Source organism: Mytilus trossulus, chromosome 1 (assembly GCF_036588685.1).
Source record: "Mytilus trossulus isolate FHL-02 chromosome 1, PNRI_Mtr1.1.1.hap1, whole genome shotgun sequence".
Classification (NCBI taxonomy): domain Eukaryota; kingdom Metazoa; phylum Mollusca; class Bivalvia; order Mytilida; family Mytilidae; genus Mytilus; species Mytilus trossulus.
In genome coordinates, this window is record NC_086373.1 from 45956202 (window position 1) to 45975156 (window position 18955).

The 18955-nt window shown below is 31.8% G+C and overlaps 1 long non-coding RNA gene across 1 annotated transcript; it reads right to left on the reverse strand.

Moving 5' to 3' along the window:
- Window positions 1–577: 577 nt before the first annotated feature.
- LOC134725594 (uncharacterized) lies at window positions 578–12145 on the reverse strand. The gene is made up of 3 exons (XR_010108571.1): window positions 11457–12145; window positions 8862–8895; window positions 578–4440 (listed from the first exon to the last, which is right to left on the reverse strand). It is a non-coding gene; the product is annotated as an uncharacterized LOC134725594 (long non-coding RNA).
- Window positions 12146–18955: the final 6810 nt, after the last annotated feature.

An 18955-nucleotide genomic window follows, 5' to 3' on the forward strand; every position in this document is an offset into this window, starting at 1 on the left:
ATGCATTTACTGAAATGCATAGATTTCATAGATTTCTCAAATAGAAATAAATACTATAATACTTCTGAGTGTTTAAATACTTTAATAGCACAGATAGGATGTGTATGAAGTATAAATCACATAATTTTATTAAACATAATGATATGTATAGAAAATAAGGGTGTGGCAAAACAGATAAAGTGATAAAAAATATGGCCTTTTCATCAAATCACACTAAAACAGACACTACAGCCCAAAAGTCGCTTTAATTTACCCTAAATTTCAAACATACATTGCATTTTCTTTGGTCCAAAATATGTTGAAGGGAATTCGGTTGCAAATTAATTTTATAGATTTTATTGATCATTTAGATAGCATCCCCCCTTTTTTTGGTTATTTCGCAATAAATTGAGGAAAGTCTCATATTTCAATTAAACCAAGCATTCAAATATAAAGACTTGAATTATACAGATTGTATTATGCAAAATAGGTAATTTTCAAATAGAAAATTCAAAGTGAAATGGATTTTTGTGTCACAAACAATAGTAAGCATCAGGCTTAAAAAAGGGGGGAGCTGCCAAAGACAATTTTTTTGGGGTATTTTTTTTTATTCCAAATTCCTTCAGTACACTTGTCCTTATTACTTTAAAGAGTAAAATCCTTTCATTTCTTCCTAGTAATCCTATTTTGGTTATTGCAGCTTGCTAATTACTAAAGATTTATTCTGGTTACTCAAAAATGATATGAAATTTAATGTCAAGTTCATCATATTGAAAAATCTTAAGTATTGACATTCAGAATATGTGTTCTACAGGTAAACAAAGATAAGACAGTTGCAACCTTTTACTTGCATGCTGGTAACAATATAAGTCGTTTTGATCATAGGTACATGAGACAGTGATGATTAAATCTGAATTTCTATTGTACAAAGGGAGATAATCCAATAAAAATGTCGTTTTTTTAAAACCTTAAAATTGCATGTACATATTTATTTAAACTAACATACATTTTGTACGCTTCATCAATTTAATAAAATACAAATATATCTCTATTAAAATTGAGAATGGAAATGGGGAATGTGTCAAAGAGACAACAACCCGACCAAATAAAAAACAACAGCAGAAGGTCACCAATAGGTCTTCAATGTAGCGAGAAATTCCCGCACCCGGAGGCGTCCTTCAGCTGGCCCCTAAACAAATATATACTAGTTCAGTGATAATGAACGCCATACTAATTTCCAAATTGTACACAAGAAACTAATATAAAAATAATACAAGACTAACAAAGGCCAGAGGCTCCTGACTTGGGACAGGCGCAAAAATGCGGCGGGGTTAAACATGTTTGTGAGATCTCAACCCTCCCCCTATACCTCTAACCAATGTAGAAAAATAAACGCATAACAATACGCACATTAAAATTCAGTTCAAGAGAAGTCCGGGTCTGATGTCAGAAGATGTAACTAAAGAAAATAAACAAAATGACAATAATTAAGAAATAATTCATGGGGGCTTGAATATATCGTGATTTTACCACGGGTTGGCCCTTTAAGACAAATATTTTATCCTGAGCGATAGCGAGGGGTAAAATATCGGCATAAAGGGACAACCCGTGGTAAAATCTAGATATATTCAAGCCCCCATGAATTATTTCGATTCTAATAGGTCAAATACGGCAATTCTTTTGGATCGAAGCGCTCTAGGTGGAGGCAAATATTTGCCATTCCCATAAATAAACACACTATCAAATTGGCGTCAAAGAACGGAGCAAACTGAATTAGTGACATGCTTAAACTATTTAAAATAACGCATATAGATAGTTTTGAATTATTTTAAATGATTATTTACTTATATGTCTTAAATGTTTAAACAAATATGGCTTATAACACATTTTAGCATTGTTTGTTTACGTTGCCATGTTGTGATGATTTTCGGTTTTTCAAGCGTGTATTTTCCCGTAAAATGCTCATATTCTAACGTCATCGTATTATGACGTCGCGAAACTTATTCATAAAAAAACATATGACGTGGGAGTACAATCGGAACAGCCCATGCAATATATTCAAATTTTACCACGGGTGTGTACTCAAAGCGTTTGAAGGACGTCATATTAGAATATATAAATAACAACAGACTACTAGCAGTTAACTGACATGCCAGCTCCAGACTTCAATTAAACTGACTGAAAGATTATGATTTCATCATATGAACATCAGGCACAATCCTTCCCGTTAGGGGTTTAGTATCATACCATCATAACATATATGAGAAGAACATAACCCGTGTCATGCCAACAACTGTTTTTAGAATAAATGTCTTTAGTTCCGACGCAAAGACCTTATCAGTGACTCAATATTAACGCCAAAATATGCAATCTTTAATGACTTGACAACAGTATCGTAATTATATCCCTTCTTAATCAGTCTATTTAAAGGTTTTGTAAGTTTCTGAGGTGAATACTGACACCTTTGTGCTTTATAAAGAATATTTCCATAAAAAATTGGATGTGAAATACCTGAACGTATAAAAAGTCTGCATGTTGAGCTATATTTACAAATGATGTCTTTATACCGATGATAAAATTTAGTAAAAGTTTTGACTAGTTTGTGATATCGAAAACCCTGGTGTAATAATTTTTCAGTAATACATAAATTTCTCTCGTTAAAATCTAAAACATTGTTACAAACACGAGCGAATCGTACAAGTTGAGATAAATAAACACCGTAAGATGGTGACAAGGGAACGTCACCATCTAAAAACGGATAATTAACGATAGGAAATGAAAAATCATCCCTTTTATCATAAATTTTAGTATTCAGCTTTCCGTTAGTGATATAGATATCAAGATCGAGGAAAGGGCAGTGGTCATTATTAGTATTAGCTTTATTTAAAGTAAGTTCAGCAGGATAAATTTCATTAATATACATACTGAAGTCGTCATTATTGAGAGCCAAAATATCATCCAAATATCTAAAAGTATTATTAAATTTGTTTATCAGATGTTGTTTTGATGGGTCTTTGCTTATTTTTGTCATAAATTGTAACTCATAACAATACAAAAAGAGGTCCGCAATAAGTGGTGCACAGTTAGTCCAAATTGGAATTCCGATAATCTGACGATATACGGAATCCCCAAAGCGAACAAAAATGTTATCTAGTAAAAATTCAAGGGAATATATAGTATCAAAGCATGTCCAATTAACATAGTTTTTTTGTTTATTGCTACTAAAAAATGACCTAAAAGAGTTTGAACATATATATTCACATTCTGATTTTTTGAATGCCCATTTAATTAGGTGTGTGAATTTTTTCTTAATGAGAATGTGAGGCAATGTGGTATACAGGGTAGAAAAATCAAAACTTTGAACAGATTCAAAATCACCAATATGAGCATGCAATTTATCAAGTACTTCCAACGAGTTCTTGACACTCCAAAAGTAATTTATTCCACTATTTTCGAAGGCCTTATTTGAACAATTTATTATAAGGTTTTTAATTGTACCAAGTGTGCTGGTAAGAAGAATAGACAGGTTATCTGGTGAGAAAGTTAATATTGCAGTTGAGCATATACTATTCGTTTGCTTTTGTTGTAGTAATTTCTTAAATTCTCCTCGAAAAATGTCTAAATTCCTTTTAGCATTGATATATTTATAAATATTTCAATCTGTTTAAATGATCATAAATGTTATTTTATTTATAGTATTAGTATTATATTTAACAATCAATGCAGATGATACAATAACACAAAATGATGCTTAAATGCAAGAATAAGATTACTATAAACATACATAAAAGTTAATTCAAATTGACTTAGCAGCACAAGACAATTGTTGCATTAGGTATGGAATTTAGGGACGTATTAAATTATTTCCATACTATCTGATAAAAATTTACATATATATGTAACTACATGAACTACAAAAGGTAATTTACTAATAACTCAATCAATAAAACTAGTTAGTCAATCTAAGTAACAATTTCTGACAAATGAATATATTATAATGTTTATCAAATGGCCAAGTACAACCGTAATTTTCTTGATTGTCTTCAATATTAATGACCTTTTAATACAGAAGGAATTTTTATACTTCTTCTTTGCTGATGAGAAAGCCATTCTGATGGTGAGACAGTGAGAACACTCTAAGTCCTTGCAAATGTCTCTCACTTCTCATTTGTGTTGCAACTGTGTGTTGACTTGGTTGTTGGTAAGACTTCGGCGAGATTCACATTGCTGTTTATTTCTTTTTTTCAAAGCATATCCATGAGTTACATTTCAATTTATTTTTATTTGAGCTTGCAATTTTTTAACACCAACAGGAAAAATCAAAGACAGGTCAGAGCCTTATTCAAGTATCCGTAATACTATATAAGTTTTTCTTCATCATAAACATGTTTATCAACAAAAATGTGTCCCAGCAATCAGTCTTGTTTCATGAACTCCAGTTATTTTTGGATCACCGAATATCTGTAAAAAATAATTAGAAAACAATTGTTATCCATTAAATGATTGAAATTTCCTAAAAAAAGAAATTAACTATTAACTTGGTCTTAGTGTAAATGTGTTTAGATTATCACAACTCTGACATTCCAGTACATAGAATAAGAAATAAAGTAAACTAGCTAAAAATGGACCTAAATTTGATTTTTTTCTTATTCCAAGCTGCGGCAAACTTAATTTTAATGAAGTTAAATTTGCAGATTTCATCTTGTATTTAATTAATGACATAATGACAACACAAAAATAGGGAGATGAGTATTGATTACAAATGAGACAAATATCCACAAAAGATCAAATGAAACGAATGTAAGTCCCCTCTACAATCTTCAACAATGAGATTTAAACAGCTCAAGTACATTCTGTTACAACACAGAGATTGCACCTTAATGATGTTGGTGGTATTGGGGGGTATATAGTATAGACACTTCATTCAAACTTGATCCACATGATACAGTTCAAAATTTGATTGTGGTAAAAGAACTTATGATTTTGAAATTGGACTTGTGCCAATATCCAAATTCTTAAGTCTAAAAGACATGATTAGATTTGTCTAATCAAAGAACCCCATAATTCCATTTTTAATGAATTTAGACAAAGTTTAAGTTAGGACCCCAATTTGAATCAACTTGAAAACTGAGCCCAAATTATAAATCTAAACATGCTAAATGCATGATAACATTTAGCATAGAAAAAAACACCTTTAATAATATTTTAATAACCTAACAAAGGTTTTTTTGCCCCTTTGATCTTTTTTTCAATTTGAAAACAAAGATTAACCAGATGCTCCTTGCAGGGCGTAGCTTTATACGACCGCAGAGGTTGAACCCTGAACAGTTGGGGCAAGTATGGACACAACATTCAAGCTGGATTCAGCTCCAAATTTGGATTGTGATTAAATAGTTGACACAGCATAGGTTTCTGACACAGAATGAATGTGTTCTAATGAACTTAATTTTTTTTGTTTTCTCTTAGAGCAATTCACTATGCTGTTGAATATTAATCCTCTCAAAAAAATGTTTGAAGAAATTTTCTTTTTATTTATGAAATTTCAAATGAGAAAAATTGAACCCAATTTTTTAATCACACCCCCCTTTCCCTTATTCCAAAACTAATCTCAATTAAAATATTCTAATGGAGTTTGCAACAATAACTACTCATTTAAATACATCATAAAATATTAAGATGTAAAAAAACTGCTTGTTATCACTGAATGGTAAAGATTATATAAATTTATCAGTTGGTAGTAAAAAGTGAATATACATTGTATATTGTATATAACAAAGATTTAAGTTGATTCTGGACAAAGAAAGATAACTCCAATTAAAAAAAAATCTTGCTATTGCACAATATTATGCAATAAGATATTACTTGCTTACTATTCTGGACAAAGAAAGATAACTCTAATTAAAAAAAAATTTGCTATTTCACAATATTGTGCAATTAGATATTTCTTGCCATTGCGCAATACTGTGCAATTGAAAAGACTTGCTATTGCACAATACTTAATATAATAATTTTAGATCCTGATTTGGACCAACTTGAAAACTGGGCCCATAATCAAAAATCTAAGTACATGTTAAAGATTCAGCATATCAAAGAGGCCCAAGAATTAAATTTTTGTTAAAATCAAACTTAGTTTAATTTTGGACCCTTTGGACTTTAATGTAGACAAATTTGAAAACAGGACCAAAAATGAAGAATCTACATACACAGTTACATTTGGCATATCAAAGAACCCCATTTATTCAATTTTTGATGAAATCAAACAAAGTTTAATTTTGGACCCCGATTTGGACCAACTTGAAAACTGGGCCAATAATCAAGAATCTAAGTACATTTTTAGATTCAACATATCAAAGAACCCAACCGATTCATTTTTCGTCAAAATCAAACTAAGTTTAATTTTGGACCCTTTGGACCTTAATGTAGACCAATTTGAAAACGGGACCAAAAATTAAGAATCTACATACAAAGTTAGATTAGGCATATCAAAGAACCCCAATTATTCAATTTTGATGAAATCAAACAAAGTTTAATTTTGGACCCTTTGGGCCCCTTTTTTCCTAAACTGTTGGGACCAAAACTCCCAAAATCAATACCAACCTTCCTTTTATGGTCATAAACCTTACTAAAGTTAGAGTGCGAAAACTAAAAGTATTCAGACGACGACGACGCCAACGTGATAGCAATATACGACGAAAATTTTTTCAAAATTTGCGGTCGTATAAAAATCTAAACATATTTATAAAAAGCTTTTAACCCAAAAAAGTACTTTTAAACAAGAGTGCACACGCTGAAATGTCTCGCCTTCTTTACTAATCATTGCTATTATGTTGATAGACCTAAATACAAAGCTTTATTAAAACTGTCACTTAAACTCAACATTAACCAAAGAAAATGAAACATTGATCAATGAACCATGAAAATGAGGTCAAGGTCAGATGAACCATCCCAGGCAGACATGTACAGCTAACATTTCTTCAATATAACAAATACAGTTGAAGTATTGCTTATAAATTAAAAAAAAAACAGACCAAAACACTTAACACTTAGCAATGGACCATGAAAATGAGGTCAAATTAAACCTGCGTAACAGACATATAGATCATAAAATATTTCCATATACCAAATATAGTTGACTAATGCATAAAGTATTAGAAAAATAGACCATAACTCAAAAACTTAACTTTTGACCACTGAATCATAAAAATGAGGTCATGGTCAGATGACACCTGTCAGCTAGACATGTACACCTTACATTCCATACAACAAATATAGTAGACCAATTGCATATAGTATAAGAAAAACAGACCAAAACACAAAAACTTAACTATAACCACTGAACCATGAAAATGAGGTCAAGGTCAGATGACACCTGCCAGTTGGGCATGTACACCTTACAGTCCTTCCATACACCGAATATACTAGTCCTATTGCTTATAGTATCTGAGATATGGACTTAACCACCAAAACTTGACCTTGTTCACTGACCATGAAATGAGGCCAGTGAAAACTGTATGATGGGCATGAGTACCTTGCAAGGTACACACATACCAATATATATCCAATTACTTATAATAAGAGAAAATTTAACATTAGAAAAATTCTTAACTTTTTTTCAAGTGGTCTCTGAACCATGAAAATGAGGTCAAGGACATTGGACATGAGACCGACGGAAAGTTCATAACATGAGGCATCTATATACAAAGTATGAAGCATCCAAGTCTTCTACCTTCTAAAATACAAAGCTTTTAAGAAGTTAGCTAACGCAGCCGCCGGATCACTATCCCTATGTCAAGCTTTCTGCAACAAAAGGTGCAGGCTCGACAAAAAAATCAAACTAAGTTTAGTTCTGAATCCCTTATACCTTGATGTGGTTCAATTTAAAGCTTTTAAGACATGCCCGAAATTAGAAAAATATGACCACAATGCACTGTTTAATTTTGCATAATACCAAAGAACACCAATCATTCCATTGTTTTATCAAATCAAGTTTAACTTTATTTAGATTTAAACATATTTTATTTGCTCAAAGCAAAAAAGGATCAGACACAAGTAAAACATACTTAAAGTTTAACTTTGGATGCTTTTGACCCTATAGCTGATATGGATCATTTAAAAACAAGCCAAAACATTTGAAATTGGTAAAACAATAAGCATTGAAAACAAATATATAATTAATTTTACAGCTAAATTCCGAAGGCATGTAAATCTAAGACTTCGGTTAGCTTGCATGGTTTGTTTGTATATATTGTACAATTGCAATTGGCATAACGTCTAATCAAATTTAAAAGTTCTCTACAAGAAGATATCAACATTAATTACAAAGCTTGAATTAATATTTATACAACGGAACAAGCAAACCTTCCAAAGTTTTACTCTACATGCAGTAGGAAAATAGCTGTAATAATGCTTAAAGTGCTTTTTCAAAAATGAAAAATACAAATGTAGTCTTCAGGTTTACAATATATGCATGTATACTGTAAATGAGGATCTGTCAAGCTGACAAGAACACATATATTTTTTTCTAGCGAGGTTTAATTCTTATAAAGAAAACAATTTCAATATGATGAGTAATGAAAATTTTGTTGTGTAAATTGTACTGATATGGCCCTTAATTGATCATAAAACAAGAATTTGGGTGTTCTGTGTGTTATTTTTACTTTTTGTTTATCAGATTCAACTTTCAAAATTGAAGGGTTAATCTAATTTCTGAACATTTAACGTGTTTTTACAATAATAAATGTAACTGGTCAATTTCCAATTTCTATATATGATTATATTTCACAAATAATGCCACAACACAGGTCTTATTTGCTGTCTATTTAGTAGTCTCTTGTTATGAGTTGTTTGATTCATTTTTTTTATCAATTATATTATATATTTACCTATATGATCTCCTATCATATCTTCAACATTAACCTGTTGATAAGAAATAAAATATTGTATATTAGTGCATTTGCATGATCAGTACAGTGAGTTACATCTACATGTACATTGTACATTGAGTTGGCTTTATAAAATAATGCATTGGATCATTGAAAAAAAAAGTTTTGTAGATATGATAATTAATCTGTGTAAATGTCATAAATGCTACGATAGCAATCACATCATCAAGTAATTCATTTCTTCAGTATTGTCATTTTGAATTTGTTTTATCTGAGTAATCTGTAATGTTATAATCTCATGTTGCCTGTTCTGTGCCCTTTAATTTGGAATACATTTGTAAGCATATTCTATTTTAATAACTGATAGAAGTAAATACATGCACAAGTTCTCTTTCCATGTTTATAACTGTGATACATGACCTTCACTTCGGAAATACTTTTTAGTTGCCCGGCCCTAAATGCACAGTAGTTTTCGTTATGTTTATGTACATTAATTTGTACGTGTTTCTTGTTATTCCTTTTTAGACCAGGTTTTCCTGTTCAAAGGGTTTTACACTAGTAATTTTGAGGTCCTTTATCATTTTTACAGAGGATGACCTTGAGGTCACTCCGATGTATTGTTATCGCTTAAATTTCCGTCATTCATAAATTATAGTCAAATTAGTTTTGGGTTTTCAACACCAGTGAAAAAAGTGCATTTTCATATCTGCGATTTCTGTTCTCTGGTTGTACGATGTTTCAACAAAATATGGAATCATTTCAGTTGTTGATTTAGTGGTGAAAATTTGACTGAATTATATCTTAATAAATACGATTTTATATGTTTAATTGGTGTTTCAGAAAGAGGTCAGGTGCTCTTGTTCATTCATAAAATTATCGTTCATTCATAAATTTATCGTAATATAAAAATCACTACACAGGTTATACGTGTAGTGTAAATGACCACCTGTAATCTAAAAATAGCGGTCTCACTAATAACGACAAGAAGAATTTTAGCGACAAGAAGCGTCAAGAACGGACAAGAAGAATAAAGTAAGCGACAAGAAGACTATTTAGCGACATGAAAACTTCTCGTATCGCATGAGGATGACACATATCAAATGAACAATTATGTGTGGGACTTAGTTTTAAGAAATGATGTCAAAGTAACACTATAAAAATATTTTTAGTAAGCTGAAATATATATTTATTTTTTACATGTTTATGTCTAACTTGTAAGTTATTTTATTTCTGTCCCATTTTTCAACATTAGCGTCTCGAAAGGTGAAATGTTTTAACTGAATGGTTAATTTAAATTAATTATGAAAATTGTTAAAATTAAATAAATAAAAGTAATTATTGCCCAGTTTCAAACACTACCAGTGGATAATCCATAATTACCCCCAACTTTAGCCTGGTAAACTTGTTGTCTCCATGTGAAATATAAAACATATTAAAAATGATTTCCTGCTTAAGTCTTTCATTGATATAAAGTCAAAACCTTCTTGCTTTTCACTAGACAACCATGTCCGACCTGTCAGGTTTAATTCTTATATATGTAGATGAAAAATAAAAGTCCCCAAAACCTTAACATGGCAGCAATTGCTTTTACAGCCTTTAAGGCTTTGATTTTTTTACAGAAGAGTGTCCACCATGCACTTGCACTGCACTATAATAATAGTAGAATAGAATTATCATATACAAATAGATGAAAATTATATATACATGCAATCGTTATATTAATAATATATATAACAACAAGCCAGTGTATTCTCTACGACTACTATTATATAAGTATAATAGTCCAAAGTATACTGATTTCTTGCACTGCAATATAATAGTTATTACGGTGAGGTTGAATTTTCTGTCATTTATTCATCATCCAAGCACAAACTTCTATCAGAAAAAAATATCTCTGTAAATTAACCCAAGTTTCAGGTATAGATATGTGATCTGTTTCTGTGACATGCGCTTTTGACCATCCACAAGAACCTGCGGTCATCCGATGTTCAGTACTTCAGTACTTTGATTATAGCTTGTTGTTCCGTGTGAGTCAAGGCTCTTTGTTGAAGAACGTACATTGATCGATAATGGTTTACTTTTATAAATTGTTATTTGGATGAAAAGCCACTCATACCACATCTTCCTATATCTATCTGCTGAATGTTTTCTATTTCAATGGGTTATATTTAAAAACAGGGATTTGAAGCAACCATTAATTTTGAATTAGGAGAAAAAAACCTGAGTCAACGGACTCTTATTGACAATTTGGAAAACAAACTCAGGGCGAACTTTGTAATCAAATATATATATATTTTATCATGATTATTATAAATTTCTTGAGAGAAAGAAAAAAGTTCTTCTATTAAAATTCAGAAGGCAAACACATCAATCTTTTAGTTTCAGAAGAATTCTAAATCATTATAAATGTATGTCAATGAAAATTAAATCAGTGTTTGCTTCATGTAAATACACCCCCCCCCCCTTTTTCTCCCAAAGACAAATGGTCAATGCTCTTCTTCCTATGTTTATGAGTTGATGTGATGTTTCTACAGTAGGTCTTTTTATGGTGTCAAATTGCTTTTTCTAACCAAAAGAAATAAATTACAAACTTACCAGAACCAAATGAAACTGAAAGTTTTGCCTTCGAATTTTCGTTGCTAGATTTGCAAGGGTCGCGATCATGAAAAGATGACAGCAACTCATTTTGTCTTCTTGTCCACTGCAACCCAACTCCTGTCCATGTTTGCAGCGTATGCATTTAAAATTATGTTATGTGAGTCTGAAACCTAGACATGATATCGATAGTCTAGCCTCATGAGTAATGTCTAGACTATCTGATCAGGATCAGACTTATCCCAATGGCAGTGGGAATGTCTTGGCCACATGGTTTACTATGTCTTTGTTACACTCTTTCAATGAAAATAAGTTTTTGGCTACACCATATTCATAAAAAATACCATTATTTTCTATCCTTCTGCATATTTGTTGATTTCCCTCCTTCTGTTATTAACATTGAATCTACCTTTTATTGTGAAGAGTTTTACTTCTTCTTTTCTTCGTATAAGCTTCCTCTGGTAGGAACACCCCTCTTTTGAGGGTAATATGGTTAAAAGTCTAACTATATACACACTCCAAGAATATATACACTTGCTTAAAATCTAAAATAGACTTTAAATAAAAAGTTTTTAAGATTGAGTGATAATTGTCAACCAGCCATTACGCACTTATACTTATCAGTTTTAGTCTCGAGTTGTGCATCTTATAACACATATCTCTCGTGAGCATTTCTAGTTCCTCTATTTTGAGCTTACTTTCACTAAATCGAGCACTAAATATATATGAGAAGTTTGTACAGTCAATTATAAGGACTGTAATTTGGTGTCTATCAAAGAATGTCTCTTTCCACTTCCTTTCTCCAATAAATTTCGTTACATGGTTTTTAATAGGGTTGAAAGTTTCTTTTCTTGTTTCACTTAATGCTGAGCAGGTTACAAAGGGAGATAATTTTAGGTATATTTTTCAGTTTTTCATCTTTTATTCAAATAAGCTTATATCAATTTGCAACGAAAATCCCGTTAAGGAATAATAGTTTGTAGTGAACCATAACGTTTAACAAAATATTTTTTCAATTTGAGTGACTTTTGAGGTTTTATGGACATTTTCAGTACAGACTGCATTCAAATTTTAGAAAAACACATTTATGTCAATAAAAATAAAAATAAAGGTTGAAATAAGATCAAAATTACAGTTTATTTTAGTAGAAAGTCTGAATTTTAAGGTAAAACTGTTTTTTTTGTCATAAAATACTTTGAACTATTCAATAAAAAAAAATAAAAAATGTCCATTTTCAACAACATTTTTCAGCAAATTTGGTACTTTAATAGAATTGCCCTGTATTCACATATTTTGAGATAAATTGTCAATTTTTATACATAGAACTATTAGATGTACTTAATACTTTACTAGGAACCCAAAATTAGCTGAAAACTCCACAACCCCTTTCATAATTTTTTTTTGATTTTGCATGGTTTTCTCCGGTAGACATCCATTTAAATCTATATACAACCAGAGACATATAACAAAACGTATTATATGTCTCTGATACAACGTAAACTAGACGTTTCTCAGACTGTTTTCTTTTTTTTTAAATCCTTTACCGCGCGTTGAGTACTGTCACGGTGGGTATGGTTGTCCTGCGAGAGAACGTACTGTGCTGGTGATTTGGTCCTGACGGGTGCTGGTGATCAATGAAAAAATGTAAACAAAGACGAAAATGATGATTTTTGACGTTTTCACTCATAAAAAATGGAAGAAAACAGTTAAGATTTTTCCATTTCGTTTCTTAGGGGTTCATATATAAACCATTAAAAAAATGCCCCTCTAAACTGTTTCAGTAAGCGTAACACAAAAATGCTCATTTTCAGAAAATCTCGAACTGAAAAAATAAAACAAAAATGCTCATAGAGTCCGCTTTCTATACCGCAATCCACACGATAAAACAATTTTGTGAAAAAACATTGCAATTTATTAAAATTTAGCATTTTCTCAATTTTTTCATGTCCTGATACTGTGCTGGTGGGTCCTGTCATTGTGCTGGTGGGTCCTGATACGGTGCTGGTGATTTTAGATAAGAAGTTGGTCATATTTGAAACAAATGTTACAAAATCAATAAAATTAGCCAGCCGATAATTGTTGCCAACAGGATCTATGACTCCTATTTTAGCTCTTGCATGTGCATCCATTTGGCTGTTTAATATGTGTTTTCAAATGATCTGAACTTGTATTACATAATAACATAAAAGGGCAACATCTTTCGTCCAATATCAGATAACAATTAATATATATAATCTAAAATAAGTTAAAAATTCCACAATACTATATAATTCATTTTATGTGTCAATTTGTTCGAAAAAAGTCGAAAAGAAGAGACTTTTTTTAATGTCATGATTATATGTCGCTTTCTAGATCTATGCTTAGCATTTATTTCAGATGACATGGACTCCTCACCCTGATGACCCTGCTGCCTTTCATAACTTTATCCGTATACATATATTAATAGATAAACAAAAGGCTGCATGCAACACGTATTTTTTTGTATTTAAAATGATTCGTTGTAACGAGAATATTTGTGGTGAATGGAAACTGTGAGGGTCACAATCTTAAATTGCTTATAAATGTTGCTGGAACCAGTTCCGTTATCTGATCTGAATTTTCTGAAATGTGCAAGGTAGATAGACATTTTGATTTTTTTTACCGTCGGTAATGAACCATTGTGTTGATCCCATGCTAAATATAACAAAATCTCTGTACAAAGGTCTGTGAATTTTCTACAAAAATAGTGATTTTATTTTCACTTAATTCTCTTTTTCTACTAAATACAATAATGAACTATAAATAATAATGCTTTGCAAGAAGTTTGCCCTTGATATATGTACAAAATTATATCTCTATTATTCATTGTCTGTGCTGTTTTGATACTATTGCAGTTTGCAAATTTCGGAATTGACAGGCCACAGAAGGGGTCATAAACCGTACACGAAAAGATAAAATATTGATATAAGTACTTAATTTGCATCTTTGAACCCCCACCCGGCTTGTTTTTTTAGGAGCCTGGGGTGTCTAAAAATACTTTCCAGGCGTGTTATTGTTGATTGTTAAAGTCCTGAAAACGGATAGATGGAAACAAAAATGTTTGATATATCTGGCTTTAGATTCAGTTTTTTTTAAATATAAATTAAGGCTACATTGTAATATAATAATTCTATGAATTCACAATATAAAAAAATGCAGAAAAAAAATGAATGAAGTGAAAGATCTTAGTAAGCAGTCATTACTACAGAGATGGTGTGTTTGACACACAAAACTTGAACTTAGTGATATTACCAATATTAAAATAAAAGTGTATTTTAGTTGGGTATTTTTTCCATTTACTCATTTTCAATTATAATCAAGGCACATTTTATTTTTATTCATGAAAAATATTTATATATAGAAAAGAAGGACACATTGTTCACTTCCTCCCCCGTAATTCTTTATCAAAAATATTTGTTTTGAAATGAAAAAAGCTAAGAAATCTTAATTTTATTAGTGTTCTCTAGGTTATCTCGTCTTCATTCTCTGACATATTCTAGCCTGCCCTTTCATGAAATAGTGATTTTTTTTAGTGTTCTATCGAACTTTCGAAAAAAAAATTACCTGATAACCGTTAAGACAACAAAAAAATGTGTTGGAAAAATCTTACAGCAAGTGATTCTTAATAGCTATAAGATACATTTTTCTTTTACAATACAACTTTTAAATCTTACGGGAAACTATTCCAAGCTTTCACTGTAACCTCGCTCTAACTTATCCCCCCCCCCCCCCCAAAAAAAACCACCAAACAAACAAACCCGCAATACTATTGTCATTCTTATAGTCAGCACTCAATTGTCCACAAACAAATGTGTTTTAAGCTGCTAAAGACATGATTCAAACGCTCAGAAAGTCCTTTGTTCTATATTTTTGCTCTCCATTTTTATTTTATGGGTTATTGTTGAAGGTCGTACGATGACGTATGGTTGTTAACACATACTTCCTTTGGTTTCTTATGGAAATTTGTCCATTGACAACAAACATACCACATCATCTACTTTATATAAGTATTGTATAAATTACAACGTATTTTGGTGATCTTGCAAAATGATCGTAATCCCGAAAATCGTAAACATATTTTCTTATCTTAAAAGGGGGCAAGAAGGGTTCCATTAACAGGCCAATAAATAAGATTACAGTTAGTTTTTAAAAAATATTTAAAAATAGGGGTATTTTTTCTCTCATAATAACAGTAAACAGATTCACAACAATGTCAATTTCAAGAAAACAGACAACAGCTAATAAGTCAATAACAGTACAGCATCAATAATCTTGAATCTATGCCACTTTTAACTAAAATATAAAAGCACAGAACCAGGACATAGGAGCACAGAACCAGGACCGTTTTTCTTATCACCAGCACAGCGTCAGGACAATTCCGTTTAACGAACTTGCACGACTTTTGCAATATAATATTGTTGTAATATACTTTGCATGGTACTTATGACACATCAGAGAAAAATTAAGCAACAAAACAGTCGTTTTATTGCCGTTCTGATACAATGTAAACAAACCCACCAGCACAGAATCAGGACCCACCAGCACCCGTCAGGACCAAATCACCAGCACAGTACGTTCTCTCGCAGGACAACCATACCCACCGTGACTGTTTGATAACTCAATCTGGAAGAATAAGATTTATTTCAGTTCTAGTTGTTATTAGCTTTGAGCAAATTTCCAGTAATTGCAAATACTCTTATGACGGTGCTTTGTGTCTATTGTCTTAAAATAAGTTTTTTGTGTGTGTCTCGTTTCGATCGTTTGAGTTAATCTAATTGCAACTGATTGTACAGGTTGTTATTTTACTGTACTGTTATTGCACTGTCCCATATTCGGGATGGATTGAGTGCTCACAAACATGTTGTTGTACTGTTACACCGCTGTCACATGAGGATTTGGGATCCCGCTAACATGTTTAACCCCGCCACATGATTAATTCGGCCGTTAGTTTTCTCGATTGAATTGTTTTACATTTGTGATTTCGGGGCCTTCTATAGCTGACTATGCGATGTATGCTTAGCTTATTGTCGAAGGCCACACGGTAACTTATAGCTGTTGATTTCTGTGTCATTTAGTCTCTTGTGGAGAGTTGTCTCATTTGCAATCATACTGGTCACATCTTCGTTTCTATATCAACCCTGTCATATTATTTATTTACATTCCAAGGTCAGGAGCCTGTAGTTTAGAGGTTTTCGTTGGTTCAAGTCTCGACTCATATTTGATATTTTTTAAATTGTGTTGTTATTTTTAATTCGGCTTTTAGTTTTTACGTTTGAATTGTTTACATTTTCATGTCGAGCCTTTTATAGACGACTTTACAGTATCAGGTTTTTGTCATTGTTGAAGGCCTTACGATTGTCTATAATTGCTTACATCCACTTCATATTTGAACTCCGGTGGATAGTTGCCTTATAATGAATAATATATTGTTTAAACTAAATAAGAACCATTTTATATTTATTTATTTGTTCGGGTGGGGGACAGAAGGGTTTCATATATGAATATGGTTGCCTGGTAAGAGCTGAAAAATAGGCATGATTAGCGACAGATTGAAATGAATAATAATGCCCTCCCTTCCCTCCCCCATCCTTCATTTATAGAATTAAACTGACCACCTCGGAATAGCCCAATAGTGTTGACAGTATAGCGTTAAACACTAATCAATCAAAAACCCTTCCCTAGAATATCAAATAATTGTCCCTTAACAGTAATTTTCCGTGAAGTTCTTATATTTATCCAGCTTATCGTCCTACTGTCATACCAAACATTTTTTTTTATAAAACAGCTCACATTGTTATATATCTGCATTCATAAATTTATTAATTTCATTTAGACTAAAAGACTCCATGTTTGTAATGTGCCTCTGTCGTCTTGATAACCTATCAAAAAGAAGAGGAAAAAGAGAGCCAGAAGATCTTCCAAATGCAAAAAAAAAAAACAGAAATAGACTTCTTCTGGCTCACTTCCGAAGAACAAAAAAAAAACAAAAAACAAACGCGACCCATTAAAATGTTTTTAAAAACGCCTTGCCCCTACCTTTCCCCCAAAAAAATGGCATTATCAAATATATAAACAAAAAATAGATAAGGGACGGACCAAGCCCATATATATATATAGATAACATAATAAAGAAATGATGAAATAAACAGAATAAGTTGATTGATTTTTGGTTGCCTTATGTCCAATGGCAAATATTTCACGCATGTTTAGGACAAATATAATAGAGATCAAAGGATAAAGAATAGAGTGAAATGGTAAAAACTAAAAGATATAGAATTATAGAAACGATCTTTGATCTGAAATTCTCCCCTCACACACTCACCATAACCAGTAATGTCAATACTCGCATATATACATCTCTATACAAATATCTAAATTTGAACCCCCCCTCCCCCCCCTTAAGACACCGAGGTTTTTTATCCGCCCCTGTTATATGTGTCTTATCATATACATTTTGTACGGGTCTAGAGAATAGCATAACGTACAATCATATAATTTGTTGGATACCTAATTATATTATATACTGTATCACAATATAAACTTGTATACCCCCCTCCTTTCCCAATGCAGTATTGAAAAGTAAATAATTTAAAAGTCCTGAAGATAAAATATGCTTTGAAATATGCTCTACATATTTATTTAAGCTATGACATATAGTAATTATTGAACTACTGTGGGGCTTGAAAAAAATCTATCTAAGGGATTCGGAGAAGAGAACAGCAAAAAATAGCTCAGCAACGAATCCTAAATGTAAAATGATTTGCAGCATAATATGTGAGAGCACATATTATAGATAGTATTAAATATGAAGTTCACGCCTCATACAGTGAAGTCCTATGTCAAAGGACTATTGTTGTAACATAGGTTAGTAACTGGTGAATTGTCACGGCTTTACTAAAGAAATAGTTCCAGAGTATAACAGCTTATGTCTCTACTTGTCACGGGGTCTCTGGTTCTGCTGTTGTAATTAGGTGATTTTTTTCCTTCATGTAGCAAAAAAAAAAGTGGCTTAGTTCAAATAATTATAACGTCTTGGAAGGCTTTTCATTCTTTTTTCATGTTTGCCATTCTGCAACGTCTCTGAGGATCAAGAAAATTAAAAAATAATATACATAGAATTGAGAAAGGAAATGGGGAATGTGTCAAAGCGACAACAACCCGACCATAGACCAGACAACAGCCGAAGGCCACCAATGGGTAATGTAGCGAGAAACTCCCGCACTCGTAGGTGTCCTTCAGCTGGCCCCTTAATAATATGTATACTAGTACAGTTATAATGGACGTCATACTAGACTCCGAATTATACGCAAGAAACTAAAATTAAAAATCATACAAGACTAACAAAGGCCAGAGGCTCCTGACTTGGGACAGGCGCAAAATTGCGGCGGGGTTAAACATGTTTATGAGATCTCAACCCTCCCCCTATACCTCTAGCCAATGTAGAAAAGTAAACGCATAACAATACGTACACACATTAAAAT